Below are 7,059 nucleotides of genomic sequence, written 5' to 3'. Positions count from 1 at the left end.
TGCCTTCTGTCTGTAATGGGTCTGAAGTTCAAATGTATGCAGATGATACAGTAATATATGTGCATGCAGAGAGCAAACAACAAGCTGCACAAGAACTCACTACTGTAATGGACCAGGTTACAAAGTGGCTCAGTGATTCATGTTCGCATCTCAATGTGAAAAAAACTGTCTGCATGTTCTTCACAAAGAGGGCAACTGATGCTACTAAGCCAGATGTCTATGTGTTAGGGGAGAAGTTCCAGGTGGTATCTGATTTTAAGTACCATGGCATCATAGTTGATTCCAACCTCTCTTTTAAAAAGCAGGTGTAAAAGGTAAATCAACTAACCAAATTCAACCTAGCTAATTTCCGATTTATACTAAATTGTTTGACTACAGAGATAACAAACCTGTACTTCAAATCTATGATACTCCCCCACTTAACATACTGCTTGACTAGTTGGGCCCAAGCTTGGTGTACAACATTAAAACCCATTCAGTCTGTCTACAAACAGGCTCTCAAAGTGCTTGATAGGAAGCCCAAATGCCATCATCACTGTTACATCCTCAGAAAGCATGAGCTCCTGTGTTGGAAAAATCTTGTGCAATACACCGACGCATTTCTTGTATTCAAGATCCTAAATGGCCTGGCTCCCCCTCCACTTAGTACTTTTGTTAAACAGAAAACCCCAAACATATGGCAGCAGATCCACAAGGTCTGCCATGAGAGGTGAATGTATAGTTCCCTTAAGGAAAAGCACCTTTAGTCAATCTGCTTCTCTGTGAGAGCTTCCCATGTCTGGAATACACTGCCATCAGACACACAAAACTGCACCACCTATCACACTTTAACAAAAAACATGAAGACATGGCTAAAGGCCAATCAGATTTGTGAACATAATCCCTAGTTGTGTATTGCCGCTTTCCATGTTGCCTGTAGCTTGTGAGGTGTGGAAACATTTAGTTGCTTTTATGGATTTTGTCTTGTTGCTTTTTGTCTTATGTTGCTCTGCGTGTGCTCACTGCTCAATGATTGTCTATATTGTTATTGTAATTGTTTTTAATAACCTGCCCAGGGACTGCGGTTGAAAGTTAGCCGGCTGGCTAAAACCGGCACCTTTACTGAAACGTTGATTAATGTGCCATGTCCCTGTAAAAATAAACTCAAACACTCCATTATAGACAGAATACCAACTGACTGCTTCTTCCCTAAATAGTAGTTTGGAGCTGTGCTTTGGGTCATTTTTTATTTTTTTATTTTTTATTTCACCTTTATTTAACCAGGTAGGCTAGTTGAGAACAAGTTCTCATTTGCAACTGCGACCTGGCCAAGATAAAGCATAGCAGTGTGAACAGACAACAACACAGAGTTACACATGGAGTAAACAATAAACAAGTCAATAACATGGTAGAAAAAAAAGAGAATCTATATACAATGTGTGCAAAAGGCATGAGGTAGGCAATAAATCGAATAATTACAATTTAGCAGATTAACACTGGAGTGATAAATCATCAGATGATCATGTGCAAGAAGAGATACTGGTGTGCAAAAGAGCAGAAAAGTAAATAAATAAAAGCAGTATGGGGGGTGAGGTAGGTAAATTGGGTGGGTAGTTTACAGATGGACTATGTACAGCTGCAGCGATCGGTTAGCTGCTCGGATAGCAGATTTTTAAAGTTGAGGGAGATAAAAGTCTCCAACTTCAGAGATTTTTGCAATTCGTTCCAGTCGCAGGCAGCAGAGAACTGGAAGGAAAGGCGTCCAAATTAGGTTTTGGCTTTAGGGATGATCAGTGAGATACACCTGCTGGAGCGCGTGCTACGGGTGGGTGTAGCCATCGTGACCAGTGAACTGAGATAAGGCGGCACTTTACCTAGCATAGCCTTGTAGATGACCTGGAGCCAGTGGGTCTGACGACGAACATGTAGCGAGGGCCAGCCGACTAGGGCATACAGGTCGCAGTGGTGGGTCGTATAAGGTGCTTTAGTAACAAAACGGATGGCACTGTGATAAACTGCATCCAGTTTGCTGAGTAGAGTATTGGAAGCTATTTTGTAGATGACATCGCCGAAGTCGAGGATCGGTAGGATAGTCAGTTTTACTAGGGTAAGTTTGGCGGCGTGAGTGAAGGAGGCTTTGTTGCGGAATAGAAAGCCGATTCTAGATTTGATTTTGGATTGGAGATGTTTGATATGAGTCTGGAAGGAGAGTTTGCAGTCTTGCCAGACACCTAGGTACTTATAGATGTCCACATATTCTAGGTCGGAGCCGTCCAGGGTGGTGATGCTAGTCGGGCGTGCGGGTGCAGGCAGCGAACGGTTGAAAAGCATGCATTTGGTTTTACTAGCGTTTAAGAGCAGTTGGAGGCCACGGAAGGAGTGTTGTATGGCATTGAAGCTCGTTTGGAGGTTAGATAGCACAGTGTCCAAGGAAGGGCCGGAAGTATACAGAATGGTGTCGTCTGCGTAGAGGTGGATCAGGGAATCGCCCGCAGCAGGAGCAACATCATTGATGTATACAGAGAAGAGAGTCAGTCCAAGAATTGAACCCTGTGGCACCCCCATAGAGACTGCCAGAGGCCCGGACAACAGACCCTACGATTTGACACACTGAACTCTATCAGAGAAGTAGTTGGTGAACCAGGCAAGGCAATCATTTGAGAAACCAAGGCTGTCGAGTCTGCCGATGAGGATGTGGTGATTGACAGAGTCGAAAGCCTTGGCCAGGTCAATGAATACGGCTGCACAGTATTGTTTCTTATCGATGGCGGTTAAGATATCGTTTAGGACCTTGAGCGTGGCTGAGGTGCACCCATGACCAGCTCTGAAACCAGATTGCATAGCGGAGAAGGTATGGTGGGATTCGAAATGGTCGGTAATCTGTTTGTTGACTTGGCTTTCAAAGAAAGGCAGGGTAGGATAGATATAGGTCTGTAGCAGTTTGGGTCAAGAGTGTCCCCCCCCTTTGAAGAGGACTTTTCCATGGACTTTACAGTGTCCCAGTACTTTTTTGAATTTGTGTTGCAGGAAGCAAATTTCTGCTTGAAAAAGCTAGCCTTGGCTTTTCTAACTGCCTGTGTATATTGGTTTCTAGCTTCCCTGAAAAGTTGCATATCACGGGGGCTGTTCGATGCTAATGCAGAACGCCATAGGATGTTTTTGTGTTGGTTAAGGGCAGTCAGGTCTGGAGAGAACCAAGGGCGAATCTGTTCCTGGTTCTAAATTTCTTGAATGGGGCATGCTTATTTAAGATGGTGAGGAAGGCATTCTTAAAAAATAACCAGGCATCCTCTACTGACGGGATGAGATCAATATCCTTCCAGGATACCTCGGCCAGGTCGATTAGAAAGGCCTGCTCGCTGAAGTGTTTCAGGGACCGTTTGACAGTGATGAGTGGAGGTCGTTTGACCGCTGACCCATTACGGATGTAGGCAATGAGGCAGTGATCGCTGAGATCTTGGTTGAAAACAGCAGGGGTGTATTTAGAGGGCAAGTTGGTTAGGATGATATCTATGAGGGTGCCCGTGTTTACGGCTTTGGGGTGGTACCTGGTAGGTTCATTGATAATTTGTGTGAGATTGAGGTCATCAAGCTTAGATTGTAGGATGGCTGGCATGTTCCAGTTTAGGTTGCCTAGCAGCACAAGCTCTGAAGATAGATGGGGGGCAATCAATTCACATATGGTGTCCAGAGCACAGCTGGGGGCAGAGGGTGGTCTATAGCAGGCGACAACGGTGAGAGACTTGTTTTTAGAGAGGTGGATTTTTAAAAGTAGAAGTTCAAATTGTTTGGGTACAGACCTGGATAGTAGGACAGAACTCTGCAGGCTATCTTTGCAGTAGATTGCAACACCGCCCCCTTTGGCCGTTCTATCTTGTCTGAAAATGTTGTAGTTAGGAATGAAAATCTCAGAATTTTTGGTGGTCTTCCTAAGCCAGGATTCCGACACGGCTAGAACATCTGGGTTGGCAGAGTGTGCTAAAGCAGTGAATATAACAAACTTAGAGAGGAGGCTTCTAATGTTAACATGCATGAAACCAGAAGTCATCAAAAGAGAGTGCCTGGGGAATAGGAGTGGAGCTAGGCACTGCAGGGCCTGGATTCACCTCTACATCACCAGAGGAACAGAGGAGGAGTAGGATAAGGGTACGGCTAAAGCTATGAGAATTGGTCGTCTAGAACAGAGAGTAAAAGGAAGTTTCTGGGGGCGATAAAATAGTTTCAAGGTATAATGTACAGACAAAGGTATGGTAGGATGTGAATACAGTGGAGGTAAACCTAGGTATTGAGTGATGATGAGAGAGATATTGACTCTAGAAACATCATTGAAACCAGGTGATGTCATCGCATGTGTGGGTGGTGGAACTGAAAGGTTGGATAAAGTATAGTGAGCAGGGCTAGAGGATCTACAGTGAAATAATCCAATAAACACTAACCAGAACAGCAATGGACAAGGCATATTGACATTAAGGAGAGGCATGCTTATTCGAGTGATCATAAGGGTCCAGTGAGTAGAGGTTGGTAGGGGACACGGCGATTCAGACAGCTAGCCGGGCCATCCGTAGCAAGCTAGTGTCGTGTCTTTGGCTATGCCAGATTAATTTCTATGACATGCTATTCTATAAAATAATTTCTCCGTAATTAATATTACCTGATTGAACTAATCATGTAAATGTAATTAACTAGAGAGGGACACCACAAAATAATATTTATAGAGCTGTTATCTTCCGAATAAACTCTTAAAGATTTTGTAATATTTTACATCCATAGCAGTCACATTAATCGTTATTTTATTCAGTCTCATCTGAAAGTTGTAAATCCTTGGTTATCTGCAAGAATCCTGGCTAACAAGTTGAATCAGCAATACAAAATTGGGTTTAATTATTTATTTACTAAATACCTAACTAATCACACAGAATCACACATACACAATTAATTCATAACTTGATTATAAATTGCCGTCATAAAGGAAAACGTCCCTAGCGGGCGGAATAGATATGACAGCTTGTTACACAAAGGGAAGGGGCTGAGTTTTAGTGAAAGCGCGGGAGACTGGGACAGAGGCGAAGCTGTACTATCGTAAATACAGTATCTTATGCATTCTAAATTGCCGCCCATTTGGAAAAGGAAAATGCAATAAATATTTACTCTGAGCTGCGCTTCAGTAGGTTGGTGGTAGATGGAAGACCATCTTGCCAAACCGAGTCCTCTGAAGAATGTCTCTGGATACGTTGGAGTAACGTCGTGTAGTAGACGGGATACTCTGACTGTCCTTCCTAACCTGCGTTTGTAGCAGCTGTTGCTAACTCAACGGCTAGGACGTATCACTTCTGTAGTGAATACGAGTTCAAAGTTCATACCATTCACAACCAAAGTCCATGCTGATGTTGGCTTAGTTCTGTAGTTATTATCTGAACCATTCTGACATCGGATCGTCATCCTAATGTACCCGGAACAGGAAGTTATATTTTTGTCAATGGCTTATATAGTGGAGGGAGAGGGGTGTGTCTGAAAAGTTTATAACCCATGTCTCTTCACAGGGGCGAGCCCCTGGTTGAGCAGAAGCCCAAACTTATGAAAACCCAAATCTCTCATTTGGAAGCTAAAATTACATTTAATCTCTTCACAAATAATTTCATATTCAAACATTTGAATTAAACAACAATTCCATGTGAATCCAATACCTCTGACGTTTAGACTTTCCACAGTAGAGTTAATGTCATTCTATCATTGATGAGAATGTGTCAGAGGGCAACCGAACTGACATAATATACCTTAAGTACCACCGCATATGTTCAGTTGGTCGGATTACCAGAATATAGTTCATTTCCCCCAACTTCTGATGTTCCCAGAATCTCTATGTTAACCAAGGGGTTTTCTTATGTCACATCAGTTATAGTAGGGAGAGGGAAAAAGGGGGAAAGAGGTATTTATGACTGTCATAAACCTACCCCCAGGCCAACGTCATGACACTAGCATAGGATGGAGGTCTGTTTTTAGCTACCTCATGCTTTTCCGTCGGTAGATTAGTGGGGTTCCGTGTGGTAGAGGGGATCAATCCAATTGGCAAAATAGATATAGTTATAGTGACCCAAGAAAAAAATTGTCCGATAGACTTATTCAGATAGCAGCCGATAAGACAGCTAACGATTAGCAGGCCGCAGATGGGCGTTCAGGTAACGTCGCAACGGAGGTGCCAGTTGGATAACTCCCTCGGGCAGATAACGTAGGTAGTCCAGTCTTGAAGGCCCGGTAAAATAAAGGTAAAAAACCCACAAATAATTATTAATGCATTAGTTCTATTAGCTATGTGGACTAGGACGTTACTTTAGCTAATATGGGGACAACGATGTAGGCTGTGTGTAGTTGTTATGACACGGTTTAGCTTGGAAAGTTTTTTTCGCCTGGTCACATACAGCTGATGTGTTGTTCATTGAAGTCCACAAACAAAGGGAAAAGGTGAGAGGAGGAGAGTGCATAGAGGGTGAATGAATACAACATGGTGGCTATGATCAGCAATTCCTTCTGCCGATTCCGTTGAAAAACGTTTCTTAAATGAAAGCAAACGACACAGGGATAAAAATACCTGAATCTATCCACTATAAACTCTTGTTTGCAACTGTTGGGCTAATGATTACACACTAGAGAAGCTAGATGCACGCAAGAGTGTGCAAGGCGGTATTGTCTGTCATCTCAATTTTTTCTCTCGACCTGTGTGCACCTACGTTGTAAACGTTCATTCATAGACTAGGTTGCAGCAACCTCATGATGGGTATAGTGAAAATTTGAATATCATGTAGTAGCCTAAACCCATCGATGTTACATTGAACTGCGTAAATGGAATATGAATGACAGTCATCCAACATGCTGTAATAGAAATAAGGCCCTGCTCATGAACTAAAGAAATTGTCCTCCCTCATCATAAACGGCACTGACCTCCACTGGATCACACCTACAGTGTTAATGCGTTTTGGAACACTAGAAGTACCTACATTAATTTCTAATGGAACCCTGCGTTTGCATTCTTGCAGTGCGTTCTGTGTGACACATACATTGGATTTCTCGAATATGCATCAAAAC

This window comes from Salvelinus fontinalis, chromosome 3 (genome assembly GCF_029448725.1).
Source record: "Salvelinus fontinalis isolate EN_2023a chromosome 3, ASM2944872v1, whole genome shotgun sequence".
Taxonomy (NCBI): domain Eukaryota; kingdom Metazoa; phylum Chordata; class Actinopteri; order Salmoniformes; family Salmonidae; genus Salvelinus; species Salvelinus fontinalis.
The sequence above is the reverse complement of the archived record's forward strand: the minus strand, read 5'-3'. Positions refer to the sequence as shown.